The sequence below is a fragment of the Ceratotherium simum genome, chromosome 15, assembly GCF_057802395.1.
Source record: "Ceratotherium simum simum isolate JZ-2026a chromosome 15, ASM5780239v1, whole genome shotgun sequence".
In the NCBI taxonomy this organism is placed as follows: domain Eukaryota; kingdom Metazoa; phylum Chordata; class Mammalia; order Perissodactyla; family Rhinocerotidae; genus Ceratotherium; species Ceratotherium simum.
In genome coordinates, this window is record NC_141914.1 from 15,715,703 (window position 1) to 15,732,521 (window position 16,819).

At 48.1% G+C, this 16,819-nt stretch overlaps 1 protein-coding gene and 1 long non-coding RNA gene across 3 annotated transcripts in view; one reads left to right on the plus strand and one right to left on the minus strand.

Annotated features, from left to right (window-relative positions):
- Positions 1-209: 209 nt before the first annotated feature.
- Positions 210-5,007, minus strand: LOC147915128 (uncharacterized). The gene is made up of 3 exons (XR_015554431.1): positions 4,900-5,007; positions 3,080-3,211; positions 210-1,017 (listed from the first exon to the last, which is right to left on the minus strand). It is a non-coding gene; the product is annotated as an uncharacterized LOC147915128 (long non-coding RNA).
- The window catches only part of BOC (BOC cell adhesion associated, oncogene regulated), a 70,479-nt gene continuing 58,324 nt past the window's right edge, over positions 4,665-16,819 (plus strand). For both annotated transcript variants that reach the window (XM_087439596.1, XM_087439598.1), the window contains exon 1: positions 4,665-5,078. The gene's annotated coding sequence lies outside the window, so the exon portion shown is untranslated. The remainder of the gene's footprint in view (positions 5,079-16,819) is intronic.

Here is a 16,819-nt window from a genome sequence, read left to right on the forward strand (position 1 = left end):
CTTGTGATACCCAGCATGGAGAGGTAGGCCAACTCAGATAACTAGGTAATGGCCCACTAAAGAGCAAATGAGGGCTAATTTTCCTAATAATAAACTAATGAATTTATTTTTGCATTTATTTTGAAAATGTATTGGGATATTGCCTTAATAAATAAAATCTTTATACATTCAACAGTTAGAATTTGAAACTAGGAAGTTGGATTCACAAATATTTTATTTCTAGCTCCTCTGATCAAGATAAAAAGTCTTTATCCAAACATTAGCTTTGAGAATAGGAATGTATACAAAAGCCAATTTACTAATTACTGTTGGTACTGTGAATTTTATTATCTAGCCTTTAATCTTAACTCATCCATCAGAACTGCATTCTCTTAAGGTATACGATCCTTGGACTCTCATATTAATTACAATTAGTAAGTTACCTTAGCTCTTTGAATGCACTTAGATGCCCCTTTGAAAACACAGTCAGTTGGAAGCCCACAAAAGATTCCTTAATGGCTTGACAAAATTCAAGCATCTTCTAAACACACCTTTCTTACTCCACTAAGTAGCTTGTAACTCATGAAACAGTTGCAGGGAAACAGCATGTTACACTAGAAAAACCTCAGGTTTGGGAATTAGTACCACTACTTAGTTGTTGGGGATCTTAGGCAAGTTACTTAATTTTTCAGATCTGTAAAACAGAGATAATCAAACCTACAGCAAAGGGTTGTTGTGGGGATTGAAGATCAAATGCACACACAGAATACAGCACAGAGGCTGTGAGAGGTGAGTGCTCAATAAAAGTTAGCTTATTTCTTAGAGGGTTGTTGAAAAAGTTAAATAATATCATAAATATAACCGAGTTCACATAGTCCGCAATTATTCTTCAACTCTTCCCACTTGAGCGTCGTCTCCACTGTAGTGAATATTTGGCAGTTGTTGTCTTTGTCTGGTCAGTGCAGCCATCCAAACTGGATAACTCAATCAAGTCTCCACTTGGGGCCTCGGGTTTCGTGATCTCATTGTTGTTGAGACCTGCTAGATGGAAATGTACACTGGAGCCAGTAGAGCACAATTTTGCAATACCAACCAAAAGCCTTTAAAATGTTATATCCGTTGGTCCCAAACTCCTACTCCTAGGAATTCACCCTTAGGAATAATCAGAATTATAAATAAAGATCTATGACAAGATGTTTAGTCAACCGTGATGCATGATCATAATAAAAATGGAAACAATCTAAATATATAACAATAGGAGAATGGTTGAGTAAATAACCTTCTCTCTCTGATGGAATAGCACACAGCTGTTAAAGTTGAACTTTGGAGAAGATTTAATGACATGGGGAAAATAATCACATTAGAATGTTAAACTTAAAAAGTGGGATAACTTGTATATACAATGAACACAATTTTGCAAAATATGTAAGTAGCAGATAAATCAAGGAAGAAACTGGCTCCTGCCTAAACTACCAAATGCATAAGAAAAAAAAGTACAAACTGTTGAATAAAGGTATCCCATTTATGTTGCCCTTTCAAACATCTTCCAATACTGATCCATTAGAATCATATACTCAGTGTAGACGAAGTGTGTGTTTATATTGATGAGAAACGAAAATGAGAGAAAAATGATTGGAAAAAACATCTCACTCTGTTAACAGTGTCATCCCTGGAGAGAGGATTTAAGGTGATATTCCCCTTCTTTGTGCTTTTCTATCTTTTCTAAATTTTATTCAGTGAACACATTTTATAGGAAAACAGATTTATAGTAAAACAGAGGGAAAATTATCAGGTCCCTATTTCTCTTTGTCTACATCTTAGTAATTTCTCAGCTCAATTCTCTCCAGATATCCTTCACAACCAAGGAGTGCACTGTTTATACAATGCAGGCAGCACACTGACGAGGGAACACCCCTCTCTTCATGTCCCTCACTGGGATTCCTTCCATTTCACTCTGCACAGCCTTAGCAATAGTGACTTATATAGACCTACAGTCCTTGACTGCCCGCCCCCCACAACATAATAAATGTGATGATCACTTCCATACTAAATGGCTCCTTCTTGATGGAGGCCCAGAAAGCCCCCCAGAAAGCAAGACGCCAGAGGGAAATCACCCTGAACAGAGTGGAGAGTAGCAGAAAGCACCTCACCACAAGCCCAGACTTTAACTGTTTTGAGATGTCCGGGGATGGGGGCGGGGGGGGGGGGCGCAGAATTAAGCAAGGAACTTGCTCCAGGCAAAGGGGGAGAGTTCAGAGATACAATGTTCTTACAGGAGGAATAACAATAAACACAATTATGTTAATACAAAGAGTCATAAAAACAATAAACATATCTGAGGTGCCAACAGTGTGTTTGATGCTATGGCAGAATTAAGCCCCCTCAATTCAGCTGTGATCTGCATTCTGTCTAAACTCTACGGGAAAGATGAGCAGCCACGTCAACAGCCTGGGATGGAGGGAGGTACAAGGCCATGGGTCTTTCTCCTGGCTAAACGGTGTTGGTAAGGACTGTGATCTTCTTTGTTTTCTGTTGTGCTCTGATTCATTGACTCAGAGCCCAGGATGAGACCCAAAGGCCAGAATGGAAGGAATGGAGAGTCCTAGGAGTAAGTCCTAGGAAGAAGACAACATGAAGGGATAAGGGACATCTTTGAGATGCTGAGCAATGATTAGTATATACAAGAATACAGAAGAATCAATCCAAGAACTTCATGCATCCTGTTCTCATTGGAATCCCACATTGCCAATGGGAGCAGTACTTGGAGTTATCTTTGAAAAACACACAGCTGGATACTCTGCTTGAGACTCTGGGGAAAGGTCATATTTTCACTGCAGTGGGGGGCTGGCTGACCCATTTCCCTGGGGAATTAAGAGTTCTGTATCCAGAGTGGACCCTAGGCCTTGTAGTCCTGAATTGTGCCTCAGAAGGACAATAAGAAGGTGGAAGCTAACATGGTCACTGAAGGGGGGAAAAATAGGTCTCAGACAATGTGGGGATGGGGGAATGTTGGAGATTAGAAGGAAAGTGGAAGGGAGGGAATTGGAAAGGAAGGAAAACAGGTGCAGAGTTCAAAGGGGGAGTTCATAGTCTTTCTCACCTTCTTGTTGAAAATGGATCATCCCCTTAATCACTTTGCCACAGGGACATGTCCAAGAATCAAGGCACATGAAGCTGAAAGTACCAGATAAATCAATAAAGAAACCGGCTCCTGCCTGAATTATCAAATGTACTAGAAAAAAAAACAGTACAACATATCAAATAAAATACATTTATGTTGCCCTTTTAAACATCTTTTGATTCAGATTTAAATAGTCATATACTCAGTGTACAGTATGTATTTTTACTGATGAGAAATAAAACAAAATTGAGGCCCATAAAGGTGAACTAACTTTCTCCAAGTCACACAGGGGCTTCCTGACTCCCAGGGTGGCTATCATGCCTCAGAGGGGAGACAGCACCTTCATTCACCTGACTCTTGGCCTGCCGGACCAACTCCCAGGGCAGCTTCCTCCTGGCTTTGCCACAAATTGGAGGTTCACTTTGAACAAATGCCTTAGTCCTTCTGGGTCTTGGTTCCCTCAGCTTCAGGAGAAGAGTGTGGACTGAGTGACCCCTCACAATGTTTCATCCCTAATGGATAAGAAGGAGACCTAGCTTGCCACCAACTCAGCATGTGTTTGACTTCTCTGTACCGCGGAAAAGTGGTTTGTAAAATGTGGCCCTGAGCCAGCAGCAACAGCATCACCTGGGAACTTACTAGAAATGCAAAATCTCCGGCCCACCCCAGACCTACTGAATCAGAAACTCCGGGGGTGGGGTCCAGCAATCTGTGTTTTCATAAGCCCTCCAGGGGGTTCCCATGAAGCTCAAGTTTGAGAACCGCTACCCTAAATGTTTTCTGCTCAACACTAAAGGGAGGGTTTCACATGCACGCACGGAGGTAACTAACTTTTCTCCGTGGCCAGGAGCCCCCCCTTCTCCATCCCCCTTTCATCCTTTTCCTCCCTCCTCCATCCTAGGATGATGAATGGAGGTCAGGGCAGGGCGCTGTCAACGGAGGACGCGGCAAACCCTCCCTCCCCAACCCACCGGGTGGGTCTGGGCGCAGGGGAGGGGGGTGGGCGGCAGACTTGGGGCTTCCCCCGGGCTGGTTTCCTTATCATTTTCTCCACAGCCGCTGCCCTACTTTTGGGGAGAGGGCCACGCTTAATAACAGAAAGGTTTGTCCTTAATGATTTATCCAGTAGTTCGCAGAATAAAGGAGAGAGTAGAGAGGTGGGCGTCAGAAAAAGGGTCGGGGGAGAAGAGACTGGGCGAGAGGAGGGAAGGATAGTGCAAGAGAGCAAGGGTCTGAGGGAAAGCTTCAGAGAAAATGGGGGTTCAGGGGAGCCGTGGGTGTGGGAGAAAGGCAGAAGACATTGCTTTTGGTACCGGAAAGAAACAGACGTTGGGGAGAGCGCGGGACTAAGGCGCAACTGAAAGAAAATGGGTGTTAGAAGAAAATCGAAGTTTGGGAGACTGTTTTTTTCTTTTCCAGCTTCCTTTCCAAGACTTTTTCTTTGCTCCACTTTGCTCCTCCCCCTCCTCCCCGCCTCCTCTGCTCCCCTCCTCCCCGCCTCGCGCGGTAATGGGAGGCTCCTAGGCAAGAGAAGCAAAAGAAGGAATTGTTTGCGAGTTCAGTCATCCAAAAAAGCCTCTTCCATATGGAGGGACCGGGTGCGCCGGGCGCGGCGTCCCCTGCCTTGTCCTCCTGCTGCCGCCGCCGCCGCGGCCCCCGCTTCCTGCCGCGGGGACCTTGAGCCCCGGCCCGCCGGTGTCAGCCGCCGCGCGCGCACACGCACACTCACACACACACACACGTCGCACACACACTCACGCCTGCCGCAGCCCCACGCGCCCTCCCTCCCCGGCCGGCACCTTCTCGGTCCCGGGCTCCTTTGTTGCTCCCGCTGCGGCCACTATCCCTTTTTGTGTGTCCCTGGTGTCACCGTGCGGGTTGTGAGTCCGTGCGGCGCGCTGCTGTGTGGCTCTCTCCGCGCCCACCACGCTGGTCCACGGCCCCCGGCTCGCCCTGCCCAGGAGCCGCTGCACCAGAGGTGAGTCACGTCGCTAAAGTTTGTTTTCTTTTCATAAAAAGTTGTGTTTATTTGTTGGTTTGGGGAGGGGAGGGGAGGGAAGGCGGCCGCAGGCGGGCGATGCCGAGGAAGCGCCGGCGGGTGGCTGATGGGGACGCGCGGGCGGCGGGAGCGGGTCCGAGCGCTCGGCCCGCTGGCTCCGGCGGGGGCGGTGGGGCGCGCCGGGCGCGGGGCGCAGAAGTTGGGGCGCGGCCGGCAGCGGGGTGCCGGGGCTGCCGCCGCCGGGCCGGGGCGCCGCATCTCCCTCCCTGCGGGCGAGGTCCGGCCAGCGGTTCCCGGAAGCTTCTCGGGTGGAAGAAGGGCCCGGACAGCTTCCTAAACTTGCCCCGAAGGTTGACACCAGGGCTCCGGCTCCGGGCGCCGGGCGGTGGGGAGAAGCCCACGTGAGTGTCGGCTCAGACACAGAACCACCCAACACCCATTCGGCCTCCTCGGGGGTGAGGTTAATCGTGTTGGCGTTTTAAAAGGAAAACAGTAAAATGAGGGACCGAAAGGAACCGGAGCGAAACAGCCGCAGAAGAGCATCCCTGGCTGGAGGCATGGAAGGGGCGAGGTTGAAGAGGGGTGTCCAGAGGTGTCTGTGGGGTTGGGGCAGCGGGAAGAGGGAGTGTGTGCGCGCGTGTGTATGTGTGTGTGTTTGCGCGCGCAGCGTCCTCCTGGGGTTGTGCCCTTGGGGGTTTTGTTTGTGTAACTGTGAGAAGGTGGGGAAATGAACCTCTGGAACAAGTGAGAAGGGGCTGTGGGGAGGGGCGAGGAACCCAGGAAAAATTTCCTGCTGGATTTTTGACGGGCCTGCTTAACTTTTACGGTGCCCAGCGTTGGCTTGCTTTTCCAGGTGACGGGAGAATTTTGAGGGGTGGGAGGCAGGCAGAGCTTGGAGGAGGAGCCCTGGGGATTTGTTTTGTTCTGTTGTGTTTTGGGGTTGGGGGTGGCAGAGGCAGGGTCACTTGAAACGTTGTTGTGTTCCTCCAGAGATGTGGCAGTAGAGCTAAGAATACCCAAACCGCACACCAGCAATCCTAAACAGGCACTTTCTGGGTGTGGTGGGGTGTTCTGCCTCCCCCATCCCTTCTCGGCTCCTTCAAATGGGTTCTGTAAGTTTTTGACCCGGAGTTACCTCTTTGAGTGGACTAAGTGAAAAGTCTATTTTGGATTCAGGCTCTTGTGCCACCTCCAAGTGCCCTGTACCCAGCTCACATGTGTCACCTAGTTTTTTGTTGCCCAGAGCTTTGCAAACATTGGCCATTGAATGAATATAATTTTCTAACTTCTTGGTTGTGCAAACATTTCTGATTCATTCCATAACTAGGCCTTAAACGGGTAGCCCAGCTCTGTGATGGTTTTTTCATCCCTCTGGTTACAGGCAGTAAATCAATCCATTTTCTCAAGAGCAGCATGGGCGATATTAAAACATGGTCTTGTTGGGCTGCGGTGGGGGCTGGGGGGGCCATACATCTGGGTGACCTGTTTTCTGAACTTTACTTAAAGTGAATCTGAGGCGAAAGGTTGACCATTTTGAGGTGTGTAACAGGTTTCCCAGGAACGTTTCTGAGGTCTTATAATTGGCACTTTTTAATGGTCTCATAATTGAAACCCAGAAGGTTCCCATGGTAATCTTGAAGCACCTTGGGGTCAGTGGGACAGAGGCAGGGTGGAAACAGCAGTGGAGTTATGATCTTCCTGCCAGATGAGTTTTGGAGTGAGTTTATGGAAAGAGGTAAAAGTAAGAGTTGCTTCATTGTGCCGCTTTGCTAACACTGCCTGCCCCCACGTAGATCTCTTACTCAGAGTTGGGCCCTTCAGGAGGCTGGAGGCTGTCTACACCTATGAAATCTGAGGATTGAGATGTCAGACACTGTCCCTTTCATCCTCTTTCAAGAGATCTCAAAAGAGTTACATTGCAGGAGACATTGTTCTCAGGAGAAATTGCCCAAGCCACAGGCGTTGGCTTTACCCAGGAGAGGAGATTGATAGAGGCCAGGATGGTTGGTTCCTTGGCCACAGCTGGGAAGGGGGTGGGGGCGGGAAACAGAAAGGACTCTGCTTAGCTGTTCATTGGTTGGCCAGCTTGTGATAAGAGGCTGATTTACATTCCCTTCCATCCCTCAAATGGGTCCAGAGATTTTCCTATCTTTGAAGGGCTCTTTCAAGTATTTGGGCTCCCAGCTCTCTTCAGCAATTTACTTGTGGTTTCCATAGCCTAAGAAGGAATAGGAGATTTTACTCACGAAATAACTCAGTTGACTTCCCCTAGGACCCCCAGGGTTTAAGCAAGGAGGCAAGAAGTGAGCCTGGTGGTCACAGGATTCCACAGGGCCCTAGGGGGTCTGGGTTCAGATTTTGGCGAAGTCACTGATACGGTTAATGAAAAAAGATTTTTCTCTCTGTGCTTTCGGGAAGCGGGAAGAAGGCAAAGAAGACCCAAGTGTACCAGATGATTGCTGTCCACTACTTTCTTGCCTCTGAATAATAAAGTATTCACCTGGCACCAAAAGATATTATACATTTGGAGTTTGCTTTCTTTCCTCCAAACTCCAAGCCTCCTTGCTATCTGAGAAAATAAGAGAGAGGGGAAGGGAATGGAAATTGGGGAGGGAGAGGAAAGAAAGTAATTTGTTACATTTAAAAAAAATCTATTTAACATATGAAACATGTCATCTGTGTACTTCCTTTCAGCCAACATTTATAGTACATCACACCTCAGGCTGGGAATCTTTCTTGTCCCAGGAGAATAAGCTTTCTTAGTCAAAGGGTGGTTTTCCAAACTACCCCCTCCCAATTTTTATTTATTGCAAAAGCTTCTGTTACTAATAAAATGTTTTTGAAAATTACCCACAATCCCATAGTATAACACAACTTGTTCTTGTTCATCGATGTGCATATGTACTTTTCACACAGTTATGATAAAGGTATAGATTCTTGTAGTCAGACAGCCCTGAAGCATCTCTACAGTTTTGACCAAAGACTCACCAAGAACAGATATGTCCAACCACTTTGCTATTGAGGGGAACGACCTAAATCCTAAGGATGCTCCCACATGGAGCCTTCACATGTAGTATTTTCATTAGTTATGAGACTGAATCAGATATTTGGGGCTGGGGGCGGGGTGGAAGAGGGTGTTTGTTTTTAATCCAGAAATCCTTGTTTACAAAAAGCCTTCCTAAATAGGGCTTTTGCCTCTGTGGAGCCCTCAGGGTTGGTAATGGGTACAGAGGGGGAGGAGGAATGCAGAAAGTAGGGCTTAACGGAGCCGTCTCAAGTGGCACTGCCCTGAGGGTTAGGAAATTTGGGTTGGAGCCCTGGCTCTCTGCCTGTGGACTCCACCACACTGACTCAAACCACTGAACTAACCCATCCCTGCACCTCCACTGCCACTGAGTTAGACAATATCCCCTGTCCCCCAGCTGGCCCAGTCTTTCCTGCCCTTTTATTATTCCACCATCCACACGGTCTTTTCTATTCCTGCTACCACCATGCTTGTGCATGCCTTTGACAATTGTTGCTGACACATGGCTGGACTTCCCTCTGTCTACCTGTCGGCACCCACGCATCCCCCATCAGTCCTATGAACAAGTAACCACCCAGCTTAACAACAGTTTAAGTTTACCATCTAGATTTCTCAACCCTCCCAGATGTAGCTCTGCCCCACCTCATGATGCTCTTACCTCAGTGGGGGCCTTCTGCTCCAGCTGGTAGCTGACCCTTGATCTTTGCTGGGTTCATTCTTTGCTTGCTCCCTTGCCCCCCGAAACCTCTTCCCCTGGAAGCCCACCTTACTTTGTATGAGGTCTGCTTATAATGTGTTCTTGAGAGATAGTTGGTGAACACTGAGGAAAGTGGACTGCTGGTTCAAAGGTAATGGTTTTGTAAGATAAACAGACTGTTTTCAATGTCATCATTGTCCTTAATCCATTGTTCATTTCCTTTCTTGCAAGGAGCCACGTAACTGGAGATTTACGGAAACCTATGATCTTAGAAAAACTTCTTTTTCTCTGTTTTCTTATTTAGAAAATGGATTAATAAGGAGTTAGTATGGTTTATAGCAATGCACCTTATGGAAAGCAAATACTTCAGAACTGTTTATTTGGTTCAAAAGATGAGACATTTCTCTTTTTCCTCAGTCCCAGCACAAGCTTCCTGGAACCCATGACCCATGAAGTCTTGTCAACACTCACACCGTCTGAGGGTGGCGGCAATGGAGTAGAAGCAGCAGCTGAGGTCTTCTGCCCACAGTCTGTTGAGCCAGTCATTTTTCATATTTGGTGTTGCCACCTGAAGATAGAGTGTTTCTCACCCTTTAGTATTGGAAGGGTCCAGCTTTGAGTGGAATCTGGACCAAACAGGTTGATTCTAGTTCAGTTTAGTTACTCTTTTAGTCAGAGCCTGTAGTGGCCTCTTTCCCCTGGGGTGGCCATGTGAACCCCTCTTTCCTTGAGACAAACTCTTTGCCATGTTGGATAGAAACCATTTACTCCAGGATTTGGAGTGTGAGGCTGCTGTGGAAAAGTCCTGCTGAGGCTTGGGTGAGGAAAGCCCTGTGTTTATGTCTCTGTCAATGGGATTACAGCGAATGCTCTGTGATCTGATGTGCTGGGCAGTGTTTATCTCACAAACCCCAGAGGGATTCTGCATTGTCCCACCTTCTGAAATGAAGTTAGGAAATAATTTCTCTTTTCCTAATAGTGAATTTGGCCTTATCTTCAAAGACGGCCTTTGATGTTTGGGACAGGATTATTGGGCAGTAAGAGGAAATCATAGGAGCAAGATCAGAGCCAATAATACACAGTCAGCTTAACTCGGTTGCCAGAGAAAATGTTGAGGAAAGTTCTCCTGGTTAGAAACAGGAACGTACATAATATGGCCAGCGTAGGTAGGGTTGAATAAAACATAACCCAAAAGGAGCTGAGCAGCAGAACGTATGGCAAAGGAATGTTTATTCTTCTCCAAAATGAGTTTGGACAGCGCTGGACAGGAGGACTTGGGTGATGACACGTGTAGGTGGGAGCCTGCATCCTTTCAGCAACCTTTTATTGAGTACTTGCTGTGCGCCGGGGATCAATACCAGAGCCCACGCTGCCCAGAATTCCATTACGGAGGGAAGGGAAACGCGGAGCACTGTAATACACCCTCTCCTGTGCAAGTCCTTGGACTGGGCCAATGAAGAAAGGCTTCTTGAGGGTGGAGAGGCAGTACCTCAGGCCAAGTCTTGGAGGCACAGATGGGACTGGCTGTACTGAAATGTTCTCTTACCTCTGCCCCATGTGGTGTTCATTATTTTCTCCCTGAAAACTTCCTTTTCCTCAGCGGATGACAGGCTGAAGTATTCTTGAGACAGGAGATTTCAAGTTCAGAATAGTTCTTTAAGTTTAGGAAAGTTAAAAACTGGAATCTCTGCATTGAATACAGAATCTCAGTAATTCGAGTCTTAGACCTAAGTTTCTAAGACCGGTTACTGAATAGCTTTCAGGGGGAAAAGGGAGAAATGTGTGATTTTTTTTTTCTTTCTCACCCGTGTCAGATTTTAGCGGAGAATTCTAGAAACACGTGCCTGAATTCAGCTTCTTACCTTTCAGTTCTGTTTGTCCTCTGTTCTACTGTCAGGGGTAGGTTTTCTGGGCCTTGACATCATTCCCAGGGTAGCAAGTGAGGGGACATTTATTTTGGGGACAAATGAAAGTAGCTGGGCTCTCCAGGTGTCCAAGACCCTCCTTGGGTGCTGAGAGGTAGCTGTCGCGCAGGATGGGAGCTACAGGTAAGAGGAGGAGGGTGCGTGGAACCGCTGGCCTGGAGGTACCCCCAGGCTGGGCTGGAATTGGACTCCTGAGGCGAACCCTCCCCCCACCGTATCCCTGCCAATATTTTTCCAGATTGGTCCCAGCCAAGTGCCTTTACCTAACATTACAGTCCCAGCAGGTTTATGAGGTATGGGTCACAGTTAATTGGAGAGGAAAATTGGGGGGTTCTGGGTTTATTAGTTTTCTGTGAAAGCAGAGGCTGCTCTTAATTATTTCACAAATCATCTTCCCCACTTGACTCGCTTTCTGCCTTCTTTCTAATGACTGTCAGCCCGCAGTGGTGTTATGATAGCTCCTCCTTTTTACACACCCACATGAGGGGATTTCATAATGCAGTCAGTCAGCACAGCGCCCTCTTTTGCAAGTGAGACCTCATAAAGTGATGGAAGTTCATGGCTGTTTACCTCTGTCATTATGAATGGATGTTTTGTAGTGAACAAGTTATAAAAAATCTGCTGTGTTATAACCAACAGTGAGATTCTAACGGCTCTTCCAGTGTGCCCTTCGAAGCCGTCACCTGCAACCGTTCCTTGACACCATTGGTGGTCTGCCCTCATGAAGGCTGCGTCAGCTCCAGGTAGAAGCCCCACAGTCAGGTGCTTTCCGTTCTGTAGCCTTCTGTTGCAGAGCTGAAGGCTGGGTAGTTAGGCCTGGCTTTCACCTGTCTGGACGGTGGCTGCTTGCCAGCAAGTTTCACTGGGTGGTCTTTGACAATGGAGAGAGGAGAGGTGGGGGGGCTCAATGCTCCTGCCCAAAGGGGAACAAGGTTGACAACCAATCTGCTGTCACTGAAATACCACAAAGGTTTTGAGTGGGGGTGAAAAGCAGGGAACAGGTTGCTGAAGGCAGTATTGTGATGGAGTTAATTTTTGTACCCCTGATTTTACAAATGAAGCCTTGTGTTTATGTGGCGAGCCTCCCTCCCAAGAGGGTGAGCACACAGGAGCAGCAGGTACTCTTCATCATGGGCGGGAAGAATTATTATTCTCACCCCATCACTCAGGGCATCAGCTGTGGACCACGATTGATTGGCAAATCCCAGTGACAGCGAGGCAGCGCCGCCTGCCTCCGTCATCCTTCTGGTGATGTGGAGAATGATAGCTGCCATTTAGGGAGCACCTACTGTGTGCCAGGTCCTGCACTAAGCACCACAAGCATTATCGCCGCGGTCCCCCAGCAGTCCTCTGAAGATGGGCATTAGGATCCTGTCCCACAGATAAGGGAGCTGAAGCTTAAATAATTGTAATGACTTGTTCTGGTCTCACAGCTGGTAAGTGGCAGAGCCAAGATTTCATTGCAGGGCTGCTGACTCCAAAACTCGGGCTTCACAGAAAAAAGAAAAAAGCCCAGACAGTCTCTCCCCCAAAGCAGAGCCCCCTGAGCTTGGGCGAACTGTTTCTTTTGCAACTAACAGTGTAAGGGGCAGGTGGGGGCCTTTATGAGACTTGCCTTGAGAGACATGAATTGAAAACTAGGGCGGCAACTGGGAGATTTTGGCTGGCTCAGCAGCAGCAGCGTGAAGGGAGCCAGGCTTTGTGGCATAGCTAGTGTCAGACTTTGCAGGCAGTGCTACAAACCACCTGCCTCTTGGGTCTCATCTCAGAACATGTCTCCTGACTTTTTCTCCCCTGGGGACATCATCTGAATTGGCTGTCTAAATCTCTGCTTCCACTATAGATGCCTGCTGAATCCATTTGCTCCTCGGGTCTCTGCAAGTCTGATCAAGCAGGTCCTCTGTGCCCTCAGGGTGGTGAGGGGGAGAAGGCGTTTGGCCCAGCAGATACTTTTACTGGTCAGGAGAAGTGGCAGCTTGTACAGAAAAATACCCTAGGGAAGGAAGCAGCAGCTTTGACAGACAGGTAACTGACAGGAGATGGTACCTTCCAGGCAAATACAGGGCAGCCAGCAGAAGGAATTCTACAGGCAGTTACCTGCAGAGAGTGAGACAGACCTCTCCCTGCTGGCTGCGGAGAGTGGGGCAGACTTGGCTGCGGAGGACATGTAGTTATCCTCCGTTTCTTTTTTTTCTTTAACAAACATGGAAAGCCTGAAGCCAGGATGTTCTGGGTTGCGGGTGAGGAGGACACACAGGACACCAGGGTTTAAGATACAAATATGTGGGGCTGGCCCGGTGGCTCAAGTGGTTGAGTGTGTGCGCTCCGCTTCGGCGGCCCGGGGTTTGCAGGTTCGGATCCCGAGCGTGCACCGACCCACCGCTTGTCACGCCATGCTGTGGTGGCATCCCATATAAAGTAGAGGAAGATGGGCACAGATGTTAGCCCAGGGCCAATCTTAGGCAGCAAAAAAAGAAGAGGATCGGCATTGGGTGTTAGCTCAGGGCTGATTTTCCACACACGCAGACAAAAGATACAATTATGTGAATAACTAGTTGGGTAACTAACTGGCAGGAAGTCAGGGAAACTCTGTGCCTTTATTTCCCTGTTCTCGCAGGGTGCCTTCTCAGAGCGCTGTGAGGATGCAATGCAATGGCAGGAAGGAACACTTTTGATTCAACATGTTCTCGCTCACCTCGAAGCCCAAGCCCCTCAAAGCCCTGGCATCTGTGCTCACCCAGGATGAGTTAGGAGATAAGATATTGTGGACTGGCCAGAGGTCAGAGTCTGGGCACAGGCTGCGTCTGTGGTTGTTTCTGTTTCCTAAGGGCAGGGGCCTGGACTGGAGGTGTTTCGGTCCTATTGCCAGAAACTCTTCTGGATCTTTCCAGAAAAGCTGCCTTTCCCTTTCTTGCGGGAAGGAGCAATGAAGGGTCTTGGGGTCCTGCCAGAGTTGGGAGCGGAAAAGATCTCATGGCAGGAGGATGCTGGTCAACATTCTTCCCTAGAGAGGCAAGAACAGAGGAGTCTCGGGAGTGTCTGGGGGATCTCACCCGAGAGGACAGAAGTCTGGAGCGAATCTTAGAAAAAGGGTGAAGTGCTGGAGGAAGATGGGTGTTGTAGGAGGGAGCAGTATTTCTGGGGCCACGTCCAGGTTGGAGATCGTGTGGCATCCTGGTTAAGGGCAGGCTTTGGAACTAGACAGGCCTGGACATATGACCCTGGGCTGGTTACCTAAACCCTGAGACCCCAGTGTCTTAAGGTTGTTGCAAAGAGGAAGCAAGAGAGTGCATAAAAACTACGTGAAACGCATTATGAGCATTCAGTAGAAGGTGGCTGTTATCAGGAAAGGAAAGAGGAACAGAACAAAAGGAGGGTTATTGTGGATTGGGCAGCCAGAAGGATGAGTAGGTGGAAGGCTGCACTGATGGAACCCCCACTGGCTCAAGGCTCTGTAGAGTCGGAGCAATGAGAAGAGAGAGAGAGCAGCCCGCAGTGGGGCAGTGCCCTGCCCCAGGTGCAGGCTTAGGTACCAGTCCTCAGGCCTGGTCACTGGGAAGAGAATTCCCACCCAACCTTCTCCTCTGCTTCTTCCCCAATTCTGCATATTCCATTTTACCAGTTAGGCCAAACACTTGGGAGTCTTTGACTCTATTCTTTCTCTCATACTCCACTTTAAACTGGGAAATGACACTGGCTTTATGTTTAAAATGTATCCGGAATCCTGCAACTTCTCACCACCCTCGTCTTCCATCAACATTTCTTTCCTGGACTATTCCTAAGTGTTCTCCCTGCTCCCACCCTTCCCTGACTCCCTGCCCCATAGTCTGTTCTTCACAGAGAAGTCAGTGTCAACTTCCAGAAGAGAAGCCAGGTGAGGTCACTCCTCTGCTCAGAACTCTCCATGGTGCCCATTTCATTCTGATAAAACGCCAGGCACCTTTAGCACCCTCAGCCCCTTGCAGCTCTGCTCTCACTTCCCCCCTCCCCATTCCCACAGCTCTTGGCCTTCTTGCTGCTCCCCCAACTAGCTGAGCAACCTCCCTTCCCCGGGGCTTTGCTCTCTGCCTGGAAGGCTCTGCCCCCGATATCTGCACAGCTCGCTCCCTCACTTCATTCAGGTCGCTGCTTCATCACCGCCTTAACCTGACTGCCTTTTATTAAACTGCACCATCGTTCTCTCTCCCTAATTTATTTTTCCCCAACATTATCACCTCCTGACATATATCTGTTTGTTCATTTGCTTATTGCCTACTTGCCCTCTAGAATGAACGATCGACCAGATCGGGGACTTTGTGTTGTTCCTCGCTCTCTTCCCAGTACCTGGAGTAGAATCTAGTAGCTAATCAGAACTCAGTTTTTTTTTTTTTTTTACTAGTCTGCAGGGCTCTCCTGAATCTCAAAAGGGGTGTAATAAGAGTTTTAAACAAAATGAAATAATTACATATGGATTTATATAGGAAAAATGCATTCTGGGTTTATGTAAATGGGAGAATGTGAGAGAGAGGTGCAGAGGATTCTAATATTATTAGAGGGTCTTTTTTAGAAAAGCCAGAAAGAATATGCTAGGCTGCAGCAGAAACAGCCCCATTCCTCTCTCTTCCTCAAGGTAACTGACTTCGGGAATGTCCGGGGCTGTGCCAGCTATTCCATTGGTAAGGGGAGTGTAGGAATGGATGTCTGTCTGGCCCTTCTGCATCACTGAAGAAGAATTTATTGAACATGTACTTTACGCCCAGCGCTGTGCTAGGCATGGGTAGGAGATGCAGAGAAGCCCAGCGCATCCCCTCACTCCACCACAAGTTCATAGTCTCGTTGTTCATCTGGGCTTTGCTACGTGTGCCTGGAGCATCCGCTGTGCTGCTCCCTTCTGTTAGCACAGTTGAATTAGAGTTCTGTTGAATCTGGTTTGCAACCACAAGCCAGGGACATGAGGAACTGGGATGACTTCGAAAATAGTTTGGTTCCCCACACACATGAGGGCCTGGTGGGATCAGGCCCTGCGCTAGGCATGTAGGTGACTCTCTGCTGCTGGAGAGTTGACAGCCATCGAAGAACAAGGAATAGCATGTTCAGATGTCTGCCCAGAGGGGGATAGATCTGACTTCAAATTGCATCTCAGTCACTTCTGACTTGGTTCTAGATTTAGGAGCTGAGGAAAAATAAAAATAGGAATAAAGATCCCAAGAGATCTTGTGCTGACAGCAAATGTGCCTGTGAGTGACGCGGCCAAGATCCCCAGACCCAACATCGGCATTTTGGGGAGCTGAAGAACAGCCCAAGCCACCACCTCCAGTTTTTGTTTAACCTAAAAAATATTAGTAGGCTTTTTAAAAAAGGAATTTTAGGTTTACAAAAAAAATTCAATGACAATTACTGAGAGTTGCCACTTACCCCTCACCCGCCACCAATTTACCCTATTACTAACATCTTATGTTGGTGTAGTACATTTGTTACAGCTGATGAGCCAATGTTGACACATTGTTATTGCCTAAAATCCATAGCTTACACACATTGAGACTCACTTTTTGCCTGATACGTTCTGTGGGTTTTGACAAATGCAGAGTGACATGTATCCACCTTTACCATATCATACAGAATAATAGTTTCACTGCCTAAAAACCCCCCTGCTCCACCTGTCCTGCGCTCCCTCTTTCCCTCTCCCAATCCCTGGCAACCACTGCTCTTTTTACTGTCTTGGTAGTTTTGTCTTTTCCAGAATGTCATATAGTTGGAATCACACAGTATATAGTCTTTCCAGATTGGCTTCTTTCACTTAGCAGTCTCCTCCAGTTTTAAACATGGCCTTCTCTCCTCATTCCCGCCCCCCCCCCGACCTGGCCCCCAACACACACACCTCCATCCATCTGGGGAGCAAGGGTCTGGCAAAAGAGGAGCCCAAAGCCTGTGCTGAGACCCACCTGGCAGAGCCCAAAGGTCTGCGGTGCAGCTCCTTTATCACCGTCCACTGAGCAGGCCTGGCCCTGGTGCTACTGGAGTTGAGCCCAGGCTGGTAAACTGTCAGGAGCTGCCTGTGTTTGGGTTCCACATCTGGAAGTATCAGCTATGCAGA